The sequence below is a fragment of the Microtus ochrogaster genome, linkage group LG3 (genome assembly GCF_000317375.1).
Source record: "Microtus ochrogaster isolate Prairie Vole_2 linkage group LG3, MicOch1.0, whole genome shotgun sequence".
Lineage (NCBI taxonomy): Eukaryota > Metazoa > Chordata > Mammalia > Rodentia > Cricetidae > Microtus > Microtus ochrogaster.
In genome coordinates, this window is record NC_022029.1 from 44,354,728 (window position 1) to 44,362,950 (window position 8,223).

The 8,223-nt window shown below is 44.3% G+C and overlaps 1 pseudogene; it reads left to right on the plus strand.

Moving 5' to 3' along the window:
- The first annotated feature begins 626 nt into the window (after positions 1-626).
- On the plus strand, positions 627-6,284 carry LOC101984115 (annotated as a pseudogene).
- Positions 6,285-8,223: the final 1,939 nt, after the last annotated feature.

An 8,223-nucleotide genomic window follows, 5' to 3' on the forward strand; every position in this document is an offset into this window, starting at 1 on the left:
TTCACACCGTCTCCATTTCTGTGTTGAAGCTGAGGGTGGTCTGAACGCTTTCAACACAATCAAAAATTTAGACATCAGCAATCCCAACAAACACCTGTGCTCATGTCTTTGATCCAGAAATTAAAGGGCAGATGGTTCTGGAAGCGTCTGTGGAGGAAGAGGGAACCATGGATGAGAAAGGGGAGTGGGAGTCTATGCTATCATGTTCGTGTTCAGGATTATACCCCGAGTTTGGGATTTTACAGTAAATTCAGTTAAGGTGGTGTAGAACCCCCCAAAGAAGACATAAAATAGAGAAATTAAGAGGCAATTAACAAGGACAAGTTCCAGGAATGGCTAGGCCTGCTGGGCTGTTTATTTGGTAACTTGACACAACTCACCCACCTAGGAAGAGGGAATCCTCTTCAACAGACTGATTGATTGGGCACTATTTTCTTGATTAATGCTGGATGTGGGAGAGCCCAAAATACCAAGGGTGGTGGTACTACCCCTGACATGTGGGCTGTATAAAAAAGCAAGGTCACCAAGCTGTTGGGAGCAAAACAGTAAGCATTGTTTCTCACATGGCCTCTACTTCAGCTTCTTCCTCCAGGTTCCTGCTTTGAGTTCCTGCCTGGCTTCGCTCGATGATGATGAACTGTAAGCTGAGATAAATCATTTCTCCCAAAGCTAGTTTTGGTCAGTGTTTTATCACTGTGACAGAAAAGGCAAGCTAGGACAACTGCTTTATGCTTGTGCATAGAATGCTTCATTTCTTCATATAGACAGTTATATAATAGATAGATAGATAGATAGATAGATAGATAGATAGATAGATAGATAGATGAAATGAAGAATATATATAAACACATAGTGCATATATATATGTGTGTGTGTGTGTATGTGTGTCTGTATACATATGTATATATAATCTAAAACCCTGGGAATAAGAATTCTGCCTGCATTTCTGATCCTAGAGACAGGAGAAATAGTAGGAAACCTTCTCATCCCCACAGCTCCTCATGGGTTATTCGAGAGTTTCAAAAGGAAGTGTCCTAGCACCTATCCCTTCCCTAGATGGGCAAAATCAGAAAGGGCTGTGTGACCATGGCTAACCCTTCAGAACTAACACAATCAGCTCCAGGAAGCATTGAGGGGAAAAGTCGCTTGTCACTCTTTGTCAGTCACGGAGACATGGGGACGAGGCTTCCTGTGAACAAAGGGGAGATTTCACCCATCGCCCCTCTACCCGTGGGAATACCGATGGCTTTAGTTATACAGTGCTCTTCATCCACTATCCTCGATTTCTGGGATTTACAGCCTCGGTGCAGTTCAACAAGCCCATTGTGTAGAGTACACAGGAGCCCCTGAGACAAAGAGATGGAAAGGCCTAAGTCATCCGCGTGTCGCACATCTCATAGGTTCAAGCCCCAGAGATGCTATTCATGTATTTGCTCATTTATTTACTCATCAAATATTTACTGAGTTTACCCATTCTTCTAATTATTCACTGTATTTAGTAGGCCCTAGGCAGTGGATTAAAACTTCAGGTACAGAAGGAAAACAAGATCTGGAAGTCGGCCTGTAATAAATACATTCCAATAAACTCAAGGCAGATTCTGGTTGGGTCTGGCTCAGATGTTGGACCTATGGATGCTTCTGGCTATGCTGTTTTCTAAAGGTGTTCAAGGTGCACCACATTGTGAGGGACTAAGCTTTGCCTCTGGACTAACATACCTGAGCCAATCCACAGCTTAGACAATTAGATTTGACATTCTGCCTTCCTGAATCCTAAAATCTTAACAAAACTAGAATGTTTTCTTCAACCAGCAGGTTCTTTGGGCTCTCTCCCAGCTTCTCTTCTCTGACAGTCGGGCTATAATGGAGGAAGGCTGCTCTATCCAGACAAACCTTCACAAGTGTGGAATGTTCTTTCCACGGCAACAGAGCTCAATGTTGTCAGCCCACTGGCTGCTTCCCTTGAGACAGTAGCACGGTCTTCCTTGGTTGGCCAAGGAAATGGTAAACACGGAACGGACATCAAGTTCACTAAATAGAACCTGATTTTCCCCCTTCCTCCTTCTATTCCTCTGACCCTCACCTTCCCCGTTTTTTTAATTTGCCGATCAGGAGACTCACCCAAATGTTTATGTTCAGGCTTTCCCACATATGCTGAGTAGACCAGAACACTGACCTCATCCATCGTCCTGAACAACTTGCCCATTTGGGAACCGAGTTCATATTATTGGAGCTGGACAAAAACTGTATGTGCTAGGGTGTTCATTGTTCATGCATCCACACACTCTTGGTGCTAGTCAGGGTGTCGCACCTGGTTCCAAACCCCTTGTGGGTTATCTCACAGCTTCTTGGCTCCAAAAGCGGGGTCGATGGATAGTACTGGGCTATTAGTTTCCATGGGCTGCTGTAACAAAACACGACAGGCTGGGTGGCTTAAAGGATAGAAACTTGTTTTCCCAAAGTTATACACACACAAAAACACACACACACACACACACACACACACACACACGCACGAACACACGCACACACTCACTTGCTCTCTTTGAGGACATCTATCCTGCTGGCTCAGAATACCAGCCCAAGGCTTCATTCAACCTTTACTGACTCCTTACAGATCTACCGCCAAACTTCTTTTCTTTGCTTGTTTTGGTTATGGTGTTTCAAGACGAGGTTTCACTGTGTAACTCTGGCTGTCCTGGAACTCACTTTGTAGACCAAGCTGTCCTTCAACTCACAAGCATCTGCCCGCCTTTCCCTCCAAAAGTGCTGGGATTAAAGGTGTGCACCACCATCACCTGACTAAACATTAGGACAATCTAATGGCGTCCATAGCATAAAATCCAGTACTTGAGGGCCCTTCCAGCTTCTATTCTTTCTGTATCCCACCCCCAACTTGAGGCAACTCTGATCTATCCTCCTGCTGGTGGGAAGAGAATGACCACAGGAGCAGCAATGTCCTGATCTCATTAGGTCACCTGTGCCAGACATATGTGTATATATAACACATATGTGTATGTGTGTGTGTATAACATGGGTGTGTATACAAGCACACATCAAAGTGGCCTCAGTCACATTTCTCTTAATACAAGTGAGTTTCATCTTAAACATCACACTTCTTTGAGAGGGTGTGTATAGGCACATGTTCACGTGGGTGCATGGCTATGTCCAGGTATAGGAGCATGTGTGTCTGCCTTTGTCTGAAGGTCAGGGTTAGCTTCAGCCTTCAATCCTCAAGAGATATCCACCTGCTTTGTGTGACAGTCTCTCACTAGACTAAGCCTCTCTAATCAGGCTAGACCTGCCAGCTAGTGAGCAGAGTATCAAGGACTCACTGGCCACCACCTCCCCGGGGCTGGGAGTTCAAGCTCATTACTCTACCTGGCCTCTTTACAAGTGTTCCGAGCACTGAACTCTGACCCTCGAGCTTACGTGGCAAGGCCAAACATTAAGTTTCTGTATCTTCCTGGGCTTATTTTTTTTCATGGCTGTTGTCTATGTTCCTATCACAACCAGTTTCCTTGTTCTTGTTCATTAGTCGTGAGGCATATGCTTGTCTTGTTTCTTCATCTGGATCCCTCAGCCACACTTACTTCGTGACAGGACTGAGCTATTGTCATCTTGCCTTTCTTTTTATTGTGGTTGTTTGGTATTGGCTTGCTTCTTCGGATGTTTTCTGGTTTTCTTTCTTTTTATTTATTTTTGGACTGATGGCTGGAACTATTCAGGCTTGTCAGTTTCCTAGGTAGTTACCAATGAATTGGCCTCACTCCTTTTTCTTTTTCTTCCAGCTCTGGGCTAAGTAATCATTCACCAGGAGTAAGCATGTACTTTATTGAATGAAAAATAAATAAATAAAACTAACGCTAACTGCAGGTGAGGTGAGCTCCCCCAAAAGCACACCCTAGGTCCTCAAATGTATGATTATGATATGGTCATGCTAGGAATAGGGATTTTACAGTTGCCATTAAAGGTTTAAAAATGATGCACCCCGTGAATTCTCCAGGTGGAGTCTGCATAACTGGCCACAAACTGTCACAAACAATGGCCACTCTGGAGTGGCACAGTGGGAGCTGGCCATGCTGGTAGGATGCAAAGGCCAGAGTCAAGCAGCCACAGCATAATGAATGCCTGGACCTCTGCCTACAAGTGGCAAGGCCTATTCTCTCTTGGAACCTGCAGCCTTGTCCAGATAACTCTATTTTGGACCTTTGGCCTCCAAACCGGTGGGAGTAAACTTGTGTTGATCTAAGCCACTGCATTGTTGGGAATTTATTATGGCAGACGGAGGGTCTAGCACACCACCCTTCACTCCTTCCGTGGCCTCTCTGTTAAATTACCTGTGCATATTTCACTCTGTTGACAGGTCCCGAGAAAAAGAGTAAGGTGTACAAAGTCCAAGAGAAAAGGGGGAAGAGAGGCTGGAGGTGGGTGGAGAATGCTAATTCCAGAAGGATAGAAGGAAGAGGGCAGAAAAAAAATTAAACGGAGAGGGAAGGTCAATAGAGAGGAATCAGGTAAAGATCGGTTAGCATTCACACGAAAAAGCCCTTTCCTTTACCGCCACACTCCATCATCCACATCCCTCCACATCCCTCCCCTGTTGTGATCTCCAATCTGCCAGGCATCCTGCCACAACTTCATTTAATTGCACTCTTCAGATTTTCACACGCTCCTGGTCTCCAGCCTGCAGTCAGGAGACAGTTTGTCGGAAGCCATAAGTTTCAAGCTCACCCAGGAAGCTCCCTTTGCATAGCCATAAAGTGCCCTAAAAAGTGGCGGGGACCACATCATTACCCCAGGCAGGGTCTCCTAAGCAAGCTTAAAGCTTAGGCTGCACAGCACCCACTTGGAATGCTTCAGCGGTCACATCACCCCACTCTCCTTGCCACCCACAACCCAAGTGAGCTCAACAATGCAAGCAGCCCACATGTGCAAAAAATGCCAAAGGCTGGGGAAGCCACTGTGGTTGCTTTTACTGCTTATGGTCCTTCTGGGTTTGAATGTAGGATTTTTAGCATCTCTGCTGCCCCTAATGGTCTCTGCATGTGAAGGTTCCCTAAAGGGTCCAGGGAGCAAGGGCAGGTGTTGGTTTGAGGTCTGGAAAGTAGTCCAGAGACAAGTGCCATCTTTGGCCCATCACCCTCATCATCTTTTTTTTTTTTTTTCAAATTCTCACCCAATTTTTGGAAATTTTTCTGAATTTCTTTCTAGGCACTTTTTTCATTGTTTTTGCAGGAAAGATTTTTTTCAGTGTTTTGAAAGTCTATTTTATATTGCAATCGCCTAGTTTTCAAAAAATCCTTTTAAATTTTACATATGATAAAAACAAACCTCTTTGGTATACAGCTCTGTGAGCGTGGGGAGCTTTTCGGAGTGGGATAACAGTTGCCATCATCGGTTGGTGGTGGTGCACACCTTTAATCCCAGCACTTGAGAGGCAGAGGCAGGAGGATCTCTGTGAGCTCAAGGCCAGCCTGGTCTACACAAGGAGTTCCAGCTACACAAAGAAACCCTGCCTCCAAAAACAAAAACAACAAATAAACAAAAACCACAGTTGTCCCACCAAGATATACGACATTCACTTTTTCCCTCAGTGCTGGCGGCCTCCCAGCTCCCGACACCAAGGGTTTCAGAGACCCAGAAAGCCCCACAGGCCTCGCGGTGCTCAACCATTACCTGACAAGAGCTACATGGAGGGGTATGAGCCCTGGAAGCCCATGTGGCAGCATTTAAAGCAGTCTCTGGCCCACTGTCTTGTGCCACGTCCTCCCTTGGTATAATTACAACAAAGCTAGCCTGCTGAGAATGATGACATCTTTGAGCAAGCGTGGCCTTGCCAATGTGGGAAACATAACAGGATGCGGAGCTATGGATGCTAAGGAAGATGATGATGGCATTGATCTCTTTGGATCTGAGAAAGAAAATGAAGAAGCGAAGAAGCTCCGCAGTATGAATCAAAGAAAGTCCAAAAGCCTGCACTTGATGCCAAGTCTCCCATCTTGCTGGATGTGAAACCTTGCGATGATGAGACAAACATGACAGAATTAGAGGCGTGTGTTGGAAGCAGCTGAGCTGATGGCTTTGGTGTAGGGATTTTCTACATTGGTTCCGGTGGGAGATGGAACTTGAAAGCTTCAAATACAGTGTGTAGTTGAACAGGGTAAAATCGGAACAGACATGCTGGAGGAGTGGGTTATTTCTGCGGACTATGTGCAGTCCGGGAAGTGGCTGCTTTTAACAAAACCTCAAGTCCGTCGACACCTCAAGTCAGCACACTTAAATAAAAGCTTGAAAGATTTAAAAAGGAAACCGTAAGACAATTCTCTCTCAGAAAAAAAAATTCCACAGATTGGATTTTAGTAATCCAATCCTCCTGCCTTAGGCTGTAGTAACACATGCGCTCTCTTCCCTGTGGTGTTGTCTTCCGGAATTTTATAAAAATGAGTTTAACTTTCTTGATTCCTTCACTAACAAGTAGGTTTGTTATATGCACCTATTTTGAAAAATCCTATGATTCACTCCTTTTTACTGCTGGTCAGTTAACTTCCCTAAACACGGTTGGTTTATCCAACTGCTCAGTGAAGGATATTTGGGGATTTCCAGTGCTTTTTTTTTTTATTTTTTTTTTATAGTAGCACTGCTGTAACTATCTTTTTTTTTTTTTGTTTTTTTGTTTTTTCGAGACAGGGTTTCTCTGTGGTTTTGGAGCCTGTCCTGGAACTAGCTCTGTAGGCCAGGTTGGTCTCGAACTCACAGAGATCCACCTGCCTCTGCCTCCCAAGTGCTGGGATTAAAGGCGTGCACCACCACCGCCCGGCTCTGCTGTAACTATCTTAAAACCAGCTCTTGGGCTCTTGGGTGAAACTGCATTTATGTTTCGTTTTATTTTTTTCTCTAAGGCAAACATATGGACACATACATGTTCAACTTCATGAGAAACTGCCCATCTTACTATCATGTTTTCTGAGCAATTTCCCCATTTTGTGTCTCATTAGTAATACATTCAAGTGCTTTGTAAGAACTAGATGCTGCTGGTGTATTTTCCTATGGACCATTTTTAAAGATGTGAGTTTCCTACTGTAACTTTAATTTTCATGTTCCTGGTGACTAATAATGTTGAGTAGTTTTTATTTGCTTAGTTACTATCCAGATAGTCTCCTTAATAAGCTCTCTGAATTTTTTGACTAGTTTCTCCTTATTTTATTTTTAGTTTTTTGGTTTTTTTATTAAAATATAATCACATCATTTCTTCCCTTCTCTTTCCTCCCAACCCCTCCTATGTCCCTTGTTCCCTCTCAGATTCATGGCTTCTTCTTCATACACACACACACACACACACACACACACACACACACACAAACACACACTCACAGTTAGTACAACTCGCTTTTCCTATTGAGTGTCACTTGTATGTTTATGATTTTAGGGCTCATCCCTGGAGAACTGTTTCTTCTGACCTCAGCATTTAGTTGCCAGTAGTTCTTTGTTTAGGGATGAGGTCCTGTGAGACTTTTCCCTTCCTCATTAGCATATCTATTACTGTTGTCTTTATTCAGGTCTTGTTTAGGCAGCTATATTATTGAGGTGTCATTAGTGAAATTTGCTTGTCAGTTCTACGGGTCACAATCTCACAGCATTTTCCCTGGTCCTCTGGCTCCCCTCCACTTTTCCCTGGATGTTCCCCGGTCCTAAATATGTATTGTAGATGTATCTGTTCAGGTCGGGCACCTCATGATCGGTTGTTCTCTGTATTTTGACCAGATGTGGATTTTTGTAATGGCCTCTGTCTGCTGCAAAGTGATGCTTTCTTGAAAAGGGTGGGAGCTCCCCTTATCTGCGCGTATAAGAATAAGTATTCAGAATGCCGTTAGGAATCGTGTTGGTTTAGAAAAGAGGGAGCATCATATTTTCCTTTAAGATCCAAGCCCCCCACCCCACCCAGAGGTTGGATAGATTCCAGTCAGGCATGGTTTCCTTCCTGTTGATCAGGCTGTAAGTCCAATTAGACAGCTGTTGGTTACCACCAAGATGCCAGTACCGTTATTGCACCCTCAGGTATGCTTTGCCATGCTGGTCACTGTTATGGCTTACTGGCATCACATCTGTGTAGGACTATCCATTGTTCCCCTCCACTGGAAGCTCACATAATACCTTCTGATGCTATGAAGGCTAGTCCTTGGGAAGCGAGGCTCTCAGGTCAGATCCAGGTTGGAGCCTCTAGGT